Genomic DNA, 20897 nt, shown 5'->3' on the forward strand with positions numbered 1-20897 from the left:
TAGTTGTCAGATAGCTGAGAGCAAGGACTTCCTATCAGAGTTCCAGGAAATGAGGAGAAGAGGGATGCAGGGAGCGGAGAGCCAAGGGAAAAGTAGGCAAATGAAGAGGACCAGAAAATCTTAAAAGACTGAGGCTAAACTACTCAGAGTTGGCCCTGTTGCTGCCTTTTAGGGAGTCCCTAAGCTAGATTAGGATAAGGACCATATGAGAGGAAAAACTCTTTACCAACTTTATGACTGCCTTTAAATCAATCCCATTAAAAGCTTATTCTTCCTGTAATCCCATATCCTTTGGGAAATAGCTCCCAGTGCCTCCACACAGAAATGTAATATTAATAATTCAAGTCAACATATATTTAATAAGTATTTTTTAGGTCAGCCAAAGTGAAAAGATGCAAATGTAACAAAGCACAGTTCTTATCCTTAAGGAACTTACTTTCCTTACATTATAACCCTTATGTAATAAACTGAGAAGAAATATCTGTGAAAGATAATGAGCAGAAACTAATTTAGGGCAGTAAATTTGGAAGTGAGATGGAAAGGAAGGGATGATACTAAGTCACTAAAAGTGATAGTACTTAGTGCACAGTGACTGTGCATATAATAGAGAGTATCCTTTCTTTTGTAGCAAATGATTAGTTATAAAGATAAGGGAGAGAATTTTTAAGTCATTTGGCTAGAAAAATGATGCTACAGTTAACTGATAGGAAATCCAGGAGGAATAGGTTTGGGAAGGAAGATAAGTTTCCTTCTGTGCACACATGCTTAAGTTTGAGATTGTGTGGGATATCCCGCAGACATACCCATTAGGCATAGATAATGTAATGTGCCTGAAAGAGCAGTCCAGGCTGGAGAGTTCAGTGAATAAAGATATAACTGTTTTAATCCCTATTTTGTTGATTAAGAAAATGAAGAACAGCCAAAATGCAAACCAGCAGCTTCTCTCACAAGAACTCAAGCAGTTAACCACAATACTATATTGCCTATCATGTACTAAAGGAAGTTATCAGAAGCTGCGGAATGAATCAAGGGAGGCTTCACAAAGGAAATGCATGTGAAGGAAATGCATCTCAAAGGATGGCTAGGACCAAACATGCAAAGATGGAAGGAAGGGTGTTCCAAATACAGAGAATAAGTAGTGTGGACAAATCAGGAATGAAAACAGAACCTATACAAATATGTAAGCCTCAGCTGCAAAGAGCTGAGAGCTGGTGCCTTAAGGTAGCCAAGAGACTACAGAATGAGAAGGAAATAAAGATCAGATAGTAGGGGATATTACTTTTAAGAGGGAGGAGAAGGAAGAAGAGCCAGAGAAGGAATGGCCAGAGGGAAAACAAGAAAATAAAATAATCACTTGTACATTCTTCAATTACAAACCTTATCTTTTTGAAAAATAATTGCATATCTATCTATTGTCAAGACTCAGAGCTTCTTAATAGCAAAAGACATGTTTTCTTTATCTCTAACATTGAAGGTGCTAATTGAATGAATTGGTGAATGAATGAAAATGTTGTAAGAATTGGTAAGGAATTTAAGAATTGGTTGCTAAATATTGTTGAATGCTGCAGGGATTTTTCTTAAGAGCCATATTATGGTATAATTTACATACTATAAAGTTAACCTGTTTTAAGTGTATAATTCAAAGATTTTTAGTATATTCACATAAGTACCCATCACTACAATACAGTTTTTAATAATTTTTAATTGTGGTAAAATATACATAACATAAAAATCATTTTGATAAACTGAGCCTACCTATAGTGTTACTTATGGAGGACCTCTTTTGTTGCTCCGTTGTGGCTAAACAAGCTGTGGTATATACATGTGATAGAATATTATGCGGCTGTAAGAAGGAATAAAGTCATGAAGCATGTAACAACATGGATGGACCTTGAGGACATTATGCTGAGTGAGATTAACCAGAAACAAAAGGACAAATACTGTATGGTCTCACTGATATGAACTGACATTAGTGAATGAACTTGGAGCATGTCAGTGGGTGACAGAGACCATCAGGAGATAGAAATAGGGTAGATATTGGGTAATTGCAGCTGAAGGGATACAGGACTGATTGTAAAAATTCAGAAATGGATAGCACAATACTACCTAACTGTAATACAATAGTGTTAGAACACTGAATGAAGCTGAATGTGAGAATGAAAGAGGGAAGAGAGCTGGGGGCACAAGTGAAATCAGAAGGAAAGGTAGACGATAAAGACTGAGATGGTATAATCTAGGAATGCCTACAGTGTATAAGGATAGTGACTAAATGTACAAATTTTAAAATGTTTTGCATGAGGAAGAACAAAGGAATGTCAATACTGCACGGTGTTGAAAATAGATGGTAATTCATATTTTAAAACTTTAACTTATGTGTGAGACTAAAGCAAAAAATGTTTATTTGGTACAAAATTTATATTTTGACTAATGCGTTTCCTGATATACCTTATGTGGACAGCTTAAATGAATACCATACTACATGGAAACTTGAATAGACATGAAATTTTGTAGGTTTGTCCAGAGTGATGCCCCAATAAATCCCAGAGTGATTTAAACAGTGAATAAAACAATATTTGCAAAGTCCCCTTGGGGGAATGGTGAGAAAGGAGGAAAATTCAACTTCCCCAAGTAGAGAATTCTTGATATTCTCACAAGCAGTGGGGACAACCAAAGCAATAGGCTGAGCTCCCAAGCTTGGGGTTTGTTCATATGAAATTCAACCCCACAAAGTATAGGCTAAGCTACTTAAAATTAGGCCTAAGAGTCACCCCCAAGAGAACCTCTTTTTGTTGTTCATTATGGCCTCTCTCAGCCAACACGACAAGCAAATTTCACTTCCCTTTCCCTCTCTACATGGGACATGACTCCCAGGGGTGTAAACCTTCCTGGCAACATGGGACAGAAATCCTAGAATGAGCTGGGATTCAGCATCAAGGGATTGAGAAAACCTTCTCGACCAAAATGGGGAAGAGAGAAATCCTGAACCTTCCTTGAGGGTCTTTTCTAGTGAAATCTGCCCCCATCCCATATATTCTATCAATTATTATTGCATTTTCTGCTGCCTCCCCCTGCTGGATGTCTTTTCTGCTTTCTTTTTTATTTTTATTGTATTTTAAAAATTTTATTTATTAAACATACCAACATTCAAACACAAACATTCTTACCATATGATCATTCCATTCTACATATATAATCAGTAACTCACAATATCATCACATAGTTGTATATTCATCATCATGAACATTTCTTAGAACATTTGCATCAATTCAGAAAAAGAAAACAGAAAAAAATTCATATATACCATACCCCTTACCCCTCCCTTTCATTGATCACTAGCATTTCAGTCTACTAAATTTATTTTAACATTTGTTCCCCCTATGATTTATTTATTTTTATTCCATATGTTTTACTCGTCTGTCGATAAGGTAGATAAAAGGACCATCACACACAAGATTTTCATAATCACACAGTCACATTGCGAAAGCTCTATCATTACACAATCATCTTCAAGAAACATGGCTACTGGAACACAGCTCTACATTTTCAGGCAGTTCCCTCCAGCCTCTCTGTTACATCTTAACTAAAAAGGTGATATCTATTTAATGCGTAAGAATAACTTCCAGGATAACCTCTCAGACTCTGTTTGGAATCTCTCAGCCATCGACACTTTATTTTGTCTCATCCCTCCAGCCAACAGGACGAGCAGTCTCACCACCCTCCCCCTCTCTACGTGGGACATGACTCCCAGAGGTGTGGACCTTCCTGGCAACATGGGACAGAAATCCAGCTGGAACTCAGCATCAAGGGATTGAGAAATCATCTCAACCGAAAGGGAGAAGAGAGAAATGAGACAAAATAAAGTGTTAGTGGCTGAGAGATTCCAAACAGAGTTGAGAGGTTATCTTGGAGGTTATTCTTATGCATTATATAGATATCCCCTTTTTATTTTATGGGGTATTAGAGTGACTAGAGAGAAGTACCTGAAACTGTAGAACTGTGTTCCAGTAGCCATGTTTCTTGAAGATGATTATAGAATGATATACCTACTTTACTATTTCCATCCGACTAACTTTGGTTTAGTTTGCTCTTCTTGTTCTAATTTCTTCAGGTGAGAATTTAGGTTATTGATTTGTGATCATTCTCCTTTTATAAATGTAGGCATTTAGAGCTATGAATTTCCCTCTAAGCTCTGCCTTTACTGTACCTAAAAGTTTTGGTATATTGTGTTTTCATTTTCATTTATCTCAAGGTATTTCCTCATTTCCCTTGTGCTTTCTTCTGATTAGACTGATTAAAAGTGTGTTTTTTTAATTATACATACATTTGTAAATTTTCCAGTTTTCCTTTTTATTGATTTCTAGCTTTATTCCATTGTGATCTGAGAAGATATTTTGTATTATTTCAATACTTTTAAGTTTATTAAGATTTGTTTAGGGCAGGACACAGTGGCTCAGCAGGCAGAGTTCTCGCCTGCCACGCCAGAGGACCCGGGTTCGATTCCCGGTGCCTGCCCATGTAAAAATAATAATAATAATAATAATAAAGATTTGTTTAATGATCTAACATGTGGTCTATCCTCAATACTGTTCCCTGTGCCCCTGAGAAGAATGTGTGTTCTGCTGTTATTGGGTAAGTGTTCTATATGTGTCCATTAGGTCTAACTATATTTCAGGGCTCTGCTGCAAGGTGCACATATATTTATAATCTTCTTGCTAGATTGAAACTTTCATCAATATATAATACCCTTCCTTGCCTCTTGTCATCTTTTAAACTTAAAGTCTATTTTGTCTGACAATAATATAGCCACTCTGGCACTCGCTTGATTACCGTTTGCATGAAATATCTTTACCTTTTTACTTTCAAAATCTTTGTGATTTTGTACCTAAAGTGAGTTTCTTGTAGACAGCATATAATCACATAGATAAATCATGCTTTTTCATCTAATCTTCCAATCTATGCCTTTTAATGGGGGCATAGGGGCTAATCCATTGATATTTAAGGTAATAACTGAGAAGGAGGGATTTACTTGTCATTAGCTGTTTGTTTTCTGTATGTCATATATGCTTTTTGTTCTTCAATGCCTCCATGATTGCCTTTTTCTCCTTAGTTGCTTTTTTGTCATGTATCCTTTGATTCTCTTCTTTCCTTTTCTCTATATGTTTTAGTTATTTTCTTAGTGGTTACCTTCATAATTAGCATTAACCTCTTAAAATTATAATAACCTAGTTCAACTAGTATCAACCTAATTTCAGTAGTATGCAAACTGTCCACTCCTATATATCTTCATCACTACCCCCTTATATTGTTATTGTTTCAGATTACAGCTATATAGACTGTATACCATTAAAATAGATTTTAAGTATTTTTTACACATTTGCCTGTTAAGTCATATGGATGGATAAAGCAGTTAAAAAACAAAAGCACAATAATATGGGATTTTATATTTACCTATGTAGTTACCTTTACCAATGTTCTTTATTTCTTCTATGATTTCAAGTTACTGTCTAGTGTCCTTTTATTTCCGCTTGGAGGATTACCTTTAGCATTTTTTGTAGGATCAGTCTTTTGGTAATGAACTTTTTCAGCTTTTGTTTACCTGTAAATGCTTATTTCTCCTTCTCCTTCTCCTCCTTCCCCTCCTTCTCCTCCTCCTTCTTCTTCTTCTTCTTTTTTTTTTTTTTTTTTTTGGTGCATTGTTCAGGAATCAAACCAGGGTCTCCCACACGGAAGGCGACCATTCTAGCATTGAACTATCCATGCACCCTCTCCTTCATTTTTAGAGAATAATTTTACTGACTATAGAATTCTTGGTTAACAGGCTTTTTTTTCTTTAAGAACTTTAAATATATATTCTGCCTGCCTTTGATCTCCATGGTTTCTAATGAGAAATTTGCTGTTAATCTTATTGTGGGTCTCCTGTTTGTGACAAGCTGCTTCTCTTGCTGCTTGCAAAATTCTCTTTTTATCCTTGAATTTTGACAATTTCACTATAAACTGTTGGTGTTGATTCTTAGAGTCTGTCCTGTTTGGAGTTCATTGAGGTTCCTGGATGTGTCTATTCATATCTTTAATCATATTTGGGAAGTTTGGGAGCAATATTTCCTCAAATACTTTTTCTGTCCTTTTCTTTCTCTCTTTTCCTTCTAGGATTCCAATGATGCATATGTTAGTACACTTGATGGTGTCCCCCAGGTCTCTCAGACTCTATTCATTTTTCTTCATTACTTTTTCTTTCTGCTCCTCATGCAGGATAATTTCAATTGTCTTGTATTCAAGTTTGCTGATCCTTTCTTCAGCCTGTTCAAATGAGCTGTTGAATTTTTTTACACATTTGCCTGTTAAATCATATGGATGGATAAAGCAGTTACAAAACAAAAGCACAATAATATGGGATTTTATATTTACCTATGTAGTTACCTTTACCAATGTTTGGTAAAATTAATGAGGTTTGCATTTCAATTACTATACTTTGCAGCCCCCAAATTTGTTTGGTTCATTTTTATAATTTTCATCTCTTTATTTTGTTAAGACAATGTTTTACTAATTTACTTTAGTTCTTTGTATATGGATTTCTTTAGCTGATTGAACAGATTTAAGACAGTTGATTTGAAATATTTGACTAATTGTTCCAATGTATGAGGATCCTCAGAGATGGTTTCTGGAAAAGTCATTTTTTTTTCTATGAATGAGCTGCATTTTCTTGTTTCTTTGTGTGTTTCATAATTTTTTATTTAGTACTGGACATTAATATTATCTTGTTATAAATCTAAGAATCTAGTTCTCTTACTGCTCTGGCATTATTGTTGTTGTTGTAGAGAGCTGGGGCCATCAATATGTGGCTTTTCCAAACTATTTTTGCTCACAGGTGGGATATGGAAAGAGAAAGGGGGGGGGGGACTGTCTCTTTAAAACTCCTGAGGTGGAGGGTTGGAACAATAGCCACCCTCAGGGTTAGTCCCTCAGAAAGCTGAAATAGCTAATCAGATTGTCAGCAATCAGACAACACAGTCATGGACTTTGGTAGGCTATGTCCTTGTCACCAGGAGCTAGGGCTGCAGTCCTCATTGCTCCCTGCCACAAGGCTGGGATACGGGAGAGGGTAGCCACTGCATACAGGGTGACATTCACTGATGTTTACTGCAATTTGTCAGCCTCTTCCTCCAGCTCTTCCCTGGATGCTCCACAGTGTTCCACAAAATGCCAGAGCTCCAAAATAGTTGATTCAGAGCAGTTTCTGCCAGTTCAAAAGTTGTTTGGGTGGAAGGACTGATTCCTGAAGCTTCCTACTCTGTCATCTTCCCACAACCCTCTCTATAGTCCAGTTTTAAAATGTTTCCATTCACCCCCCAAAAAATAATTTTCATGCATTTGCAGTCAATCTGTGTTCCTACCCCTGGCTGCAAGCAACTGCTAATCTACTCTGTCTCTATAGATTTCCTTTCTTGGACATTACATATAAACAGTACCATACATATGTCTTTTGTGTCTGGCTTCTTTCAGTTACATTAATGTTTTTTAGATTCATCCATGTCGTTACATTTATCCATACTTCATTCCTTTTACTTGATGGTAGTGCTCTATTGCCTGGATAGGATTTTGTTTATCTAGTCATCAGTTGATGGACATTTGGGTTGTTTCCCGTTTGCTACTATTAAGAATAATATTGCTATGAACAACCACATATGTAGTGTAGACATATGTTGTCATTTCTCCTGAGGAGATTCCTAGGAATTGACTTGCTGGATCATGTGGTAAGCTTTTGTTTAACCTTTTAAGAAACTGTAAAATTGTTTTCTAAAGTAACCATACCATATTGCATTCCCATCAGAAATGTGTGAGGGTTTCAGTTTCTCCACTTCTCATCAACACTTGTGATTTTATTTTTTATTGCAGCTATTTTAGTGGATATGACATATCATGCTATGGTTTATTTTGCATTTCCCTATGACTAATGATATTGAGCATCTTTTCATATGTTTATTTGTCACCTGAATATCTTTTTGGTGAAATGCCTATTAAAGTATTTTATCCATTTTTAAAAATTGCATTATTTGCCTTCTTGTTATATTACAGAGATTTGAGGGACTGAGCATAGTCTTTTGAATTTGACAATAATGTGATCACTGCTAAAGTAGAAAACTTGCCATTTGGGGGATTTCCTAGTCTCTTTAAACACATTATGCATCCTCCCATTCTATAACCTAGAAATTCATTCTCCGAACTTTCTACCACCTCGCCTCCTCCCAAGGCTTCAAAAAAGAAGAAGGAAGCATGAGGAGGTAGGTACCCTATGGAATAAATTTCCTGGAAAAGACACTGTTTGGGTCTCCAACTTTCAGAACTGTTAAGGATGGTGCTTTAGTTTCCTAGGTTGCTTATGCAAATACCATTCAATGATTCTGCTTAAACAATGGGAATTTATTTGCTCATGGTTTTGAGGCTAAAAGAAAATCCAAACCAAAATGTCATTAAGAAATGCAATGCTTTCTTCCAAAGACTGGCATCCAGGGACTGGCTACTGGCAATCCTTGGTACTTGGCTCCTCTGTCACATGGCAAGGCAATGGTGAAGTCTCCCGGTCTCTCCTTCTCTCCCAGAATCTGCTGTGTTCAGCTTCTTGTTTCCTGTGGCTTTTTCTCTCTGCTTGACTTTCACTCCACTTTTAAAGTACTCTAGTAATAGGATTAAGACTCACTCTAAGTGAGGTAGGCCACCCCTTCACAGAATTAACCTCAAAAAAAGGTTATACTTATCATGGGTTACACCCAAAGGAATGAATTAGATTTAAAAACATGTTTTCAGGGGTTCATACAACTTCAAACTACCATAGATGGTTTGGCATAAGTAATTATCCTCTGTGACACTGAGGCCTACATCCATGACAATGGCAGTAGGGTCTTGGCTGGTATAATTTCTTGGTATGATTTGGGCACATGTTTTTGGTTAGCTGTAGTCTCCAAACTTCCCAGACATTGTATGAACTTCTGAATATTATTTAATAAATATTTTTCTGTTAAAATTAGCAAGAGTGGATTGTTTTCCTTGTTTGAGTAAGAGTCATGGCTGATATAATAGATATGAAGGGGCAGTTTCAAAGGTAGACTGAAAAGGGAAAAGGAGTTAAAGAACTAAAGGTAACAAATTGTAGACCACTCCTTTAACATTTTGATATTTAGGAGAAGATTCATTAGATTATGAGAAAATTAAAAGAAGTTACAAAATAAATGGCTGAGAAATATTTTTGAATCTATAAAATTAGCAAAAATAAAGAAAATTCATATATTCTACTGTGAAAAAACTAGAGAATAATGTTAACTCCCAATGGCTTTGGTGGTAATGTAAAATGGTGCAGCCACTGTGGAAAACAGCTTGGCATTTCCTCAAAAAGTAACCATACTACTGTATTACCTGGTGTTTCCATTTGTTAATGCTTCTGGAATGTAATATACCAGAAATTAATTGGCTTTTTAAGTTACAAGTTTACAATTCTAAGGCCTTAAAAATGTCCAAACTATGGCATCCAGATAAAGATACCTTGACTCCAAAGAAGGACTGAATGCATCTAGGATTTCTCTATCAGGAAGGCACATGGCTGGTGTCTGAGTTCCTGGCTCCTAGTTTGTTACTTTGTGCTTCTAATTCCAGTGGCTTCCTCTCCAAGTGTCTGTGGGCCCTCATTTAGCTTCTCTGTATTGCCTCTCTCAAGGTTCTCATTTGCTTAGCATCTCATGGGAAGGTTGATGATATCTGCTGGGCTCTGGTTTCTGATGGCTCTCTAAGCATCTGGGTCAGCACTCCAGGCATCTCCAAATGTCTGTGTCTATGTCAGCTCTGAACTCTTACTCTCTCCATGAGCTCTCTTAAAGACTCCAGTAAACTAATTAAGACCCACCATGAATGTGGGGGAGTCATATCTCCATCTAATCAAGAGGTCCCACCCTACAAAATTGTATCAGGATTCAAAGAACATAGCTGGGCAGGCCACAGTGGCTCAGCAGGCAGAGTTCTCACCTGCCATGCCAGAGACCAGGGTTTAATTCCTCGTGCCTGCCCATGCAAAAAAAAAAAAAAGAACATAGTTGCCCACATGATATTGGATTTGTATTAAAAGAACATGTCAAGGAGAACTTCTAGGAAGATGGCAGAATAGGATAGGTTAAGTTCAATCCTGCTTCATTGAACAACTAGAAAAGTGACAGAAAAATGACCAGAATAGCATTTCTAGGGTACAAGTGACTTGAGAGGGTCTTCTACATTATGTTGGGAGAATCTGGTTGGAAAAGCTGAGAAACTGCAAAACAGAGAAAGGGTGAGTGAGCTCACTGTGACTCCACCGGGGTGAAGAGGCTAGCTTGGAAAAGCTAGCTTGGGAGATTAGCCCCCTCAGACCTGCAGCCCGGAGTTCCCTCGAGGAACCCAGAAGCCAGCAAATTTGCTTACCTTGCTCATAGAGACCATCCAGCTAGTGCACAGCGCCTACCACTACCCTTTCTATATGGAAGCCTAGAACCCTCAGGAGTTCATGGTTCGGGTAGCAGGGTCAAGGAAGCAAGCACTGCCCCTGTCTCCAGTACAGTGTCCCACCCCCGTGCCCCATGCCCTGAGACCCATGACCATGTACCCTTGACCCCTGAGCCCCAGTGCAGTGCCCTGCCCATCCCTGTGCAATGCGCCCCTATGCCCCTTACCCCTGCACCCCATGCCCTGTGCCCATCCACGAGCTGTGTCTCACACCTCTGCACCCCATACCCCACACTGCACTGTGCCCCACAGCACTGTATCACACCCCATTCCTCTGTGTCATTCCCCAGCCTGGGCCCCTGCACCGTACCCTAGAATTTATGGGATGCAGCAAAGGCAATGCTGAGAGAAATTTTTTAAAAATCATAAGATGATACTATGAATAACTATAAACTAACTAGACAACTTAGATGAAATGGACAAATTCCTAGAAACACTCCAACAAGCTACACTGACTCAAGAAGAAATAGAAGACCTCAACAAACTATTCACAGATAAAGAGGTTCAATCGATCATCAATAATCTTCCTACAAAGAAAAATCAGGGCCAGATGGCTTCACAGGGGAATTTTGTCAAACACGCTTGCTTCAAACACACTGAAAAGAATGGACACTAATCCTGATCAAACTTTCCCAAAAAATTGAGGAAAAAGAAACACTACTATGTTAGCTTACTAGCTGCCAGAATGCAGTATACCAGAAATGGAACAGCTTTTATAAAGGGGAATTTAATAAGTTACAATTTTACAGTTCTAAGGAAGTGAAAGTGTCCAAATTAAGGTACCAACAAGACGTTACCTTCACTCAAGAAAGGTCTATTGGCCTAAAACACCTCTGTCAGCTAGAAGTCACATGGGTGGCATCTGCTGGTCCCTTGCTCTTGGCCTCCATTGCTTTCAGCCTCTGTTTCTGGGGGGGTCTTCACTTTGCTTTCCAGGGCTGAGTTTAATCTCTTAGCTTCCCTTGGCTCTCTCCAAGTTCTGAATTGCTTAACATCTGATAGTGATGTTTGCTGAGCTCCAAGCGTCTCTAAACATCCATGTCTCTGTTCTCTGAAACAACCGTTCTCTAAGCACCTACATCTGCTCTCTCTGTCGGCTCTGAGGCTTCTGTCATTTCTGTTTTTGCTGTTTCTGGAATTTCTTACTCTCTCCAAAATGTTTCCTTTTTTAAAGGATTCCAATAAACTAATCAAGACCCACTGGAATGGGTGGAGTCACATCTCCACCTAATCAAACGTTAATACCCACAATTGGGTGTGTCACATCTCCATGGAGATAATCTAATAAAAAAATCCCAATTTACATTATTGAATCAGGATTAAAAGAAATGGTTGCCTCTGCAAGAATCAATCAGGATTAAAACATAGCTTCTGGGGTCCATAATATTTTCAAACCAGCACAACTACCTAAATAATTTTATGAAGTTAACATCACAATAATACCAAAACTGGGTAAAGACACTACAAGGAAGGAAAACAGACCACTCATTCTAATGACTATAGATTGAAACATTCTAAACAAAATACTAGCAAATCAAATCCAATGACACATTAAAAGAACTATACATATGACCAAGTGGGGTTTATACCAAGAATGCAAAGGTGGTTCAACACAAGAAAATCAATCAATGTAATATAGCACATTAACAAACTGATCACTCTTGTGGTTTGCCTCTAAGAAACTTACTCTGGCAAAGGATAAGCTAAGCCTTCTTAAAATTATGCCTAAGAGTCACCCCCAGAAAATCTCTTTTGTTGCCCAGATATGGCCTCTCTCTCTAAGCCAACCCAGCAGATGAACTCACTGCCCTCCCCCTTATGTGGGACACGACTCCCAGAGGTGTAAATCTCCCTGGCAATGTGGGACAGAAATCTCAGGATGAGCTGAGACCTGGCAATAAGGGATTGAGAAAGCCTTCTTGACCAAAAGGGGGGAAAGAAAAATGAGACAAAATAAAGTTTCAGTGGCTGAGAGATTTCAAATGGAGTTGAGAGGTTATCCTGGAGGTTTTTTTTTTTTGCATTATATAGTAACCCTCTTTAATTTATAGTGTATTGAAGTTGTTGGAGGGAAATACCTGAAACCGTGGAGCTGTGTCCCAGTAGCCTTGTGTTCTAGTTTGCTAGCTGCCAGAATGCAATATACCAGAAACAGAATGGCTTTTAAAAAGGGGAATTTAATAAGTTGCTAGTTTACAGTTCTAAGGCTGAGGAAATGTCCCAATTACAACAAGTCTATAGAAATGTCCAATATAAGGCATTCAGGGAAAGATACCTTGATTCAAGAAGGCCAGTGAAGTTCAGGGTTTCTCTCTCAAGAAGAAGGGCACGTGGTGAACACAGTCAGAGTTTCTCTCTCATCTGGAAAGGCACATGGTGAAAACAGTCAGGGTTCCTCTCTCATCTGGAAGGGCACATGCCAAACATGGCATCATCTGCTATCTTCTTCTCCTGGCTTCCTGTTTCATGAAGCTCCCTGGGAGGCATTTTCCTTCTTTATCTCCAAAGGTCGCTGGCTGGTGGACTCTACTTCATGGTGCTACAGCATTCTCTGCTCTCTTCGAATCTCCTCTCATTCTCCAAAATGTTTCCTCTTTTATAGGACTCCAATAAACCAATCAAGACCCACCCAAATGGGTGGAGACACATCTCCCCTAATCCAGCTTAACAACCGTTCTTGATTAGGTTACATCTCTAGGGAGATGATCTAATTACAGATTCAAACATACAGCATTGAATAGGGATTATTCTGCCTTTACGAAATGGGATTTTGATTAAAACATGGCTTTTCTAGGGTCCATACATCCTTTCAAACCGGCATACCTTAATTCTTGAAGATGACTGTATAAAGATATAACTTTTACAATTTGACTGTGTGATTGTGACAACCTTGTGTGTGATGCTTTTTATCCAGGGTACGGACAGATGAGCAAAAATATGGATAAAAATAAATAAATTATAGGGAGGATAAGAGGTAAAATAAATTGGGTAATGGAAATACTAGTGGCCAATAAGAGGGAGGGATAAAGGGTATGGGATGCATGAGTTTTTTCTTTAAAGTGATGCAAATGTTCTAAAAAATTATCATAGTGATAAATACACAACTATGTGATGATATCATGAGCCATTGATTGTACACCATGTACGGACTGTATGTATGTGAATATTTGTCAATAAAATATTTAAAAACAAAAATGAATTGAAAGGGAAAAATCACATGATCAATCAATTGAAGCTGAAAAAGCATTTAACAAAATCCAGAGTCCTTTCCTGATAAAAACATTTCAAAAGTTAGGAATTGAAGGAAGCTTTCTCAATATAATAAAGGACATATATGAAAAACCCATAGCCAGCATCATACTTAATGGTAAGAGACTGAAAGCATTCCCCCTAAGATTACGAATGAGACAAGGATGCCCATTGTCACTACAAATTATTCAACATTGTACTAGAAGTCCTAGCTGGAGCAATTAGACAGGAGAAAGTAATAAAAGCCATCCACATAGGAAAGGAAGAAGTAAAACTTCATTACTTGCAGATGACATGATTCTATACTTAGAAAATTCTGAGAAATCTACAGTAAAGCTACTTGAGCTAATAAACAAATTCAGCAAAATGGTAGGATACAAGATCAACGTACAGAAATTATTAATGTTTCTATACCCAAGCAATGACCTATCATAATGTCTTAAGGAGACAGCTAAGGAGAAAAAGTCCATTCAAAATAGTGACCAAAAGAATCAGGTATCTAGAAATAAACCTACAGGGGTGTCAAGGACTTGTACTTAGAAAATTATTTAAAAATTGCTAAAAGAAATTTAAAATTACCTAAATAGATGGAAAGGCATTCACGCTCATGGATAGGAAGGTTGGCTGTCATTAAAATATCAATTTTACCCAAACTAAGTCATTGCAATATGAATCAAAATCCCAACAATCTATTTGAAGACTTGGAAAGGCTGGTTATCAAATTTATTTGGAAGGGAAAGAGACCCCAAATAGCTAAAGATATCCTAAAAAAAGAAGAGTACAGTGGGTGGACTATCACTTACTGACTTTAAAGCTTATTATAAAGCCACAGTAGTCTAAACTGCATGGCACTGGCACAAAGATAGAAGTATTGACCAATGGAATAGAATCAAGAGTGCAGAGATAGACCACCAAATTTATGCACAATTGATCTTCAATAAGGTCCCCAAATCCACTGAACTGAAACAGAATAGTCTTTTCAATAAATAGGCATGAGAGAATTGGATATCAATGGCAAAAAGAATGAAAGAGGATCCCTACTTTACACCCTACACAAAAATTAATTCAGAATGGATCAAAGACCTAAATGTAAGAACTAATACCATAAAACCTCTAGAAGAAAATGCAGGGAAACAACTTCAAGATCTAGTAATAGAAGGCAGCTTCTTAAACTTTACATCTATAGCACAGGCAGCAAAAGAGAAAAATAGACAAATGGGAATTCCTTAAGATCAAGAGCTCCTGTGCCTCAAAGGACTTTGTTAAAAAGTGAAGAGGCAGCCAATTCAATGGGGGGAAATATTTGGAAATCATGTAACAGATAAATCCTGTATACATAAAGAAATCATACAGCTCAACAACAAAAGAACAACCCAATTATAAAATGGGCAGAGGATATGAATAGACACTTTTCTGAAGAGCAAATACAGATGGCTAAAAATATGAAGAGATACTCATTTCCATTAGTTATAAGGGAAGTTCAAATCAAGACCACAATGAGATATCACCTCACATCTATAAGAATGACTGCTATTAAACAGATAACTGCAAATGTTGGAGAGGATGTGGAGAAATTGGAACTCATGCACAGTTGGTATAAATGTATAACGGTGAAGCCACTGTGGAAGACAGTTTGGCAGTTCCTCAGAAAACTAAATATTGAGTTCCCCTCTGACTCAGCAATACCAATACTCGGTATATACCCAGAAGAGCTGAGGGCAATGACACAAACATACATTTGCACATTGATGTTCATTGCGGTATTATTCACAGTTGCCAAAAGATGGAAACAATCCAAGTGCCCATCAACAGATGAGTGGATAAACAAAATGTGATATGTAAATAAGATGGAATATTATGCAACAGTAAGGTGAAATGATGTCCCAAAACATATGACAATGTGGATGAACCTTGAAGACATAATGATGAGTGAAATAAGTCAGACACAAAAGGACAGACACTGTATGATTTCACTATTATGACACCCTGTTAAGGGTAATCTCAGAGGTTACCCTGTAGAATATAGCAGACCTAGAGGTACATAAAAATTAGAGATGGAGGAAAGGCTGCCCATAGAGATTGACTCTAAATGAAGGGAATGGATAGGAGAAATGATAACTAATTAGTGGGATTACAAGTAACATTGCCTTATTGAATGTTAATATGAATATGATTGAAAGGGGGTGTATGGTGCCATGTATTCCACTGATAAAATTTACAATTATAAATAAGTTGTTACATGAACTTTTTCAATAGCTTAATGGTGGGCAAAGAGTCTATAATAGAGGGACATAGGGAGAAAACTAAAAATACATGCTACGGACAACAGTTTACAGGAGACATCAACAATACCACAGCACTATGAGGGGCGATTAACTGTTGTGGGGAGTGACAAGTGATAATGGGTAGTTTTGATTTGATAGTTGGTGATGTGTTTGCAGAGTCTTTTTTCATTATGGACCAATGAAAATTGTCTAAAATTGAGAAAGCTGCTGATTTTACAACCAAATGAAAATACCGTAAGACATAGTTTCTTTATTTTGGACATTATCCATGATGCCTGTTCTAGGTTGCTAGCTGCCGGAATGCAATATACCAGAAACAGAATGGCTTTTAAAAGGGAAATTTAATAAGTTGCTAGTTTACAGTTCCAAGGCCAAGATAATGTCCCAATTACAACAAGTCTACAGAAATGTCCAATCAAAGGTATATTTTTCTCTAGGAGGTTTATGGTACTGGCTCTTATATTTACGTCTTTAATCCACTTTAAGTTAATTTTGTATAGGTGTCCTCTTTCATTCCTTTGAATGTGTATATCAATTCTCCCAGCCCCATTTATTGAAGAGACTATTCATCAGTTCAGCGGATTTGGGGACTTTGTCAAAAATCAATTGGCCATACAGCTGTGGGTCTATTTCCAAACTCTTGATTTGATTCCATTGATCAAAATGTCTATCTTTGTGCCAGTACTGTGCTATTTTTATCACTGTGGCTTTATAATAAGCTTTAAACTCAGGAAGTGGTACTTCTCCCACTTCGCTCTTCTTTTTCAGGATATTTTTAGCTATTTGGAGTCTCTTTCCTTTTCAAATAAATTTGATGACTAGTTTTTCCAAGTTTTCAAAGTATGTTGCTACAATTTTTATTGGTATTGAGTTGAATATGTAGATGAATTTGGGTTGAATTTACATCTTAACAAAATTTAGCCTTTCTATCCATGAACATGGAATGTCTTTCCATCTAATTAGAACTTCTTTGATTACTTTTAGCAAATTTTTATAGTTTTCTGTGTACAGGTCCTTTAAATCACTGGTAAAGTTTATTCTAAAGTACTTGATTCTTTTAGTTGCTACTGTGAATGGAACTTTTTTCTTAATTGCCTCCACAGTTGGGTGTTTACTAGTTATGATGGTTAGGTTCCAGTGTCAATTTGGCCAGGTTATGGTGTCCAGTTGTTTGGTTAGGCAAGCACTGGCCTAATCGTTACTGCAAGGATATGTTGTGGCTGGCTGATAGACTAGGAGGCTGGTTTATTAAATCATCAGTCAGTTGATTGCATCTGTGGCTGATTAAATCTAGACTCAACTAAGGGAAAGTCTCCTGCAAACAAGATAATTCAATTGGTTGAATTTGATCCAATCAGCTGAAGACTTTTAAGGTAGAAGAGAGAATTTTCATTTTCTTCAACCAGTGAATCTTTCCTGTGCAGTTTGTTGAGACCCTTCATTGGAGTTGCCAGCTTCATAGCCTGTCTAGGGATTTTGGATTCTTGCATTCCCATGATTGAGAGAAATACTTTTATAAAAATATATTTACAGATATCTCCTGTTGGTTCTGTTTCTCTAGAGAACCCTAACACCTAATACAGTAGGTGACAAATTTTTGGTAATTTGACCTCTTCTCTCATTTACTGATCTGAGAAGGGTAATATGAGTGCTTATCTTTTATTTGAGCTGGAAACTACTAATTTTTTGTGCCTTCTTGAGGATGACTCTGAACACCATCTTTTATTAGTTGTGAGAATTTGGTGACGTCACTTACCCTCTCTGAGCCTGAGTTTTCTAGTCAATCAATGTAAGTAATAATACTGTTATTACTAGATATTTTGTCAAAATTAGTAACTTCATGCATTTAAATGCAATTTTTCCAGATGTAAAACACATTTCCAAGAAAGGTTTATTATGCCCTGATAACCTACTCATGTATTTGAATAATGGTTAAACCTCCCCTTCACGAAATATCAAATTAGAAAAAAACATGCAAATTGATAAGAACTGTATGCTCAAATAAAATTGAGCTATCAATCCAATAGACCAATAAAATAGTGTTAATCTCCTGTAATATATGAGAAGATTGTTCACAATTTTCTTAAAACAATCGATCTTTTTGAAGTCAGAAAATTCCATTGAATTGTCTCTAATATTCATATTTAAGTTCTAAAGCAATTGTTATAAAATGAAACAAAATGTGTAGTTGGTTTATTGAACTCTCTAAAGAATATGAAGGAATTTATATTCATATTTTTAACCAAAGTTATTTTTGGACAAAAAATCATTGTTGAATAAATCCTCATTTAAATTTGTGTCTACCTAAAACTAGACCCCACTTATGATACTAAAATATGTATTGGTTTGTTAATGCTGCCACAATATAATATGCCAGAAATGGAATGGCTTTTAAAAAGGAAATTTATCACAAGTTTACAGTTCTAAGGCCGAGGAATGTCCAAACTAAGGCATCCAGAAAAAAATATCTTGAATCAAAGAAGGCCAATGTCTGTCACATGGGAAGGCACATGGCTGGTGTTTGCTGGTCCTTATTCCTGGGTCCATTGCTTCCAGCTACTGATGCCAGTGGTTTTCCTCTCTAAGCACCTGTGAGGCTTCACTTAGCTCCTCTAGGACACAACTCTGGCTTGCTTAGTATCTCATGGGAAGGCATATAGTGATGTCTTCTGGGCTCTGCCCATGTCTGGGCATCTGCTCTCTCTGTCAGCGCTCCAACATCTCCAAACATCCATATCTGTGTCAGCTCTGAAGCAGCTGTCTCCAGGCATCAGCATATGAGGTTTCTCCGAAATATACCAGATATATATGAATATAAAGACTTTTTATTCTTTTTTTTCTGGGGAGTGGGAGTAGGAACAAAACTGGGCTTTTATGTATATACTTTTTGGAAACAATCATTTTTTTCCTTATTGTCATTTAGACTTATTTAATATTAGTTTTAATGATTATGGAATATTTCAATGTACGAATGTACGTAATTTAGCCAGCCCCTCTTCTCAAGTATTTATATTCTTACTTTTTTTGCTATTATAAATAATATTAATAGGGCCGGCAATGGTGGCTCAGTGGCAGAATTCTCACCTGCCATGCTGGAGACCCAGGTTCAGTTCCCAGTGCCTGCCCATATAATAAATAATAAAAATAATAATAAATATCCTTGTTATAAAAAAAATGTTTCCCCTTTTAAAGGACTCTAGTAAATTAATCAAGACCAGCTTGAATAGGTGGAGTCACATCTCCTTTCAGTCAAAAGGCTATACCCAACGGCGGGCCATGGTGGCTCTGCCATGCCGGAGGACCTGGGTTCGATTCCCAGTGCCTGCTCATGTAAAAAAAAAAAAAGGCTATACCCACAATTGGGTGTATCACATCTCCATGGAAACAATCCAATCAAAATTTCCCACCCTGAACAATAGGTCTGACCCCACAAGATCGGCTCATGATTAAAACATGGCTTTTCTGGGGTACATAATACTTTCAACCCAACACACTAGTGCTGCATTAATCTTGCATCCTGCCACTTTGCTAAATTTGTTTATTAGCGCAAGTAGCTTTGTCATAGATTTATCAGGATTTTCCAAATATAGGATCATGTCATCTACAAGTAATGAGAGTTTTACTTCTTCCTTTCCCATTTTGATTATTTTTTTCTTTTTCTTGCGAAATAGCTCCAGCTAGAACTTCTAGCACAAGGTTGAATAATAGTGGTGACAGTGGGCATCCTTGTCTCGTTCCCAATCTTAGGCAGAAGATTTTTAGTCTGTCACCATCCAGTATGAGCTGGCTGTGGGTTTTTCATATATGCCCTTTATCATATTGGGGAAGTTTTCCTTTGATTCCTACCTTTTTTATCAGAAAAGGATGCCGAATTTTGTCTAATGCTTTTTTAGCTTCAATTGATATGATCATGTGATTTTTTCCATTCAACTTGTTAACATACTGTACTACATTGATTGATTTTCTTGGTTGAACCCCCTTGCATACCTAGAATAAACCCCATTTGGTCATGGTGTAGTATTCTTTTAATGTGCCATTGGGCTGGATTTGCAAGTATTTTGTTGAGAAATTTTCCATCTATTATTAGGAACATTGGCCTGTAGTTTTTCTTTCTTGTAGCGTATTTATCTGGTTTTGGTATTAGAGTGATGTTAGCTTCATAAAATGAGTTAGGTAGTGCTCCTTTTTCTGCACTTTTTTGCAAGCGTTTGAGTAGAAGTGGTGTTAATTCTTTTTGGACTATTTGGTAAAATTCCCCTGTGAAACAACCTGGCCCTGGGCTTTTCTATGTAAGAAGTTTTTTGATGACTGATTGAATCTCTTTACTTCTGATTAGTTTGTTGAGGTCTTCCATGTCTTCTTGATTCAGTATAAGTTGTTCGTGTGTTTCCAGGAAATTGTCTATTTCATCTAAGTTGTCTAGTTTGTTGGTGTACAGTTGTTCATAGTATCCTCTTATGAATTTTTTTTCATTTCTTCAGTGTCCATGGTAATGACTGCCCTCTCGTTTCTGAATTTATTTTATATGTATCCTCTCTTTTTTTTCTGTCAGGTTAAATAAGAGTCCGTTGATTTTATTGATTTTTTCAAAGTACAAACTTTTGATTTTATTGTTCTATTTTTTCTTCAATTCACTTATTTCTACTTCAGTCTTTGTTATTTATCTTCTTCTACTTGCTTTGGGGTTCATTTGCTGTTCTTTCTCTAGTTCTTCCACGTGAGCTATTAAGTCCTTGATTTTTGCTCTTTCTTCTTTTTTAATATAGGCATTTAGGGCAATAAATGTCCCTCTCAGCATTGCCTTTACTGTATCCCATGAGTTTTTTTATTTTTTTTTATTCT

The 20897-nt window shown here is 37.0% G+C and overlaps 1 long non-coding RNA gene across 2 annotated transcripts in view; it reads right to left on the reverse strand.

Moving 5' to 3' along the window:
• The window catches only part of LOC143673382 (uncharacterized), a 41852-nt gene that overhangs the window by 1632 nt on the left and 19323 nt on the right, over positions 1–20897 (reverse strand). The window contains exon 2 of one of the 2 annotated variants that reach the window (XR_013170342.1): positions 12797–12882. The exons of the other annotated variant lie outside the window; for it this stretch is intronic. This is a non-coding gene — a long non-coding RNA (uncharacterized LOC143673382). The remainder of the gene's footprint in view (positions 1–12796; positions 12883–20897) is intronic. 2 annotated transcript variants of the gene reach the window in all.

This window comes from Tamandua tetradactyla, chromosome 2 (assembly GCF_023851605.1).
Source record: "Tamandua tetradactyla isolate mTamTet1 chromosome 2, mTamTet1.pri, whole genome shotgun sequence".
NCBI classification, from domain to species: Eukaryota; Metazoa; Chordata; class Mammalia; order Pilosa; family Myrmecophagidae; genus Tamandua; species Tamandua tetradactyla.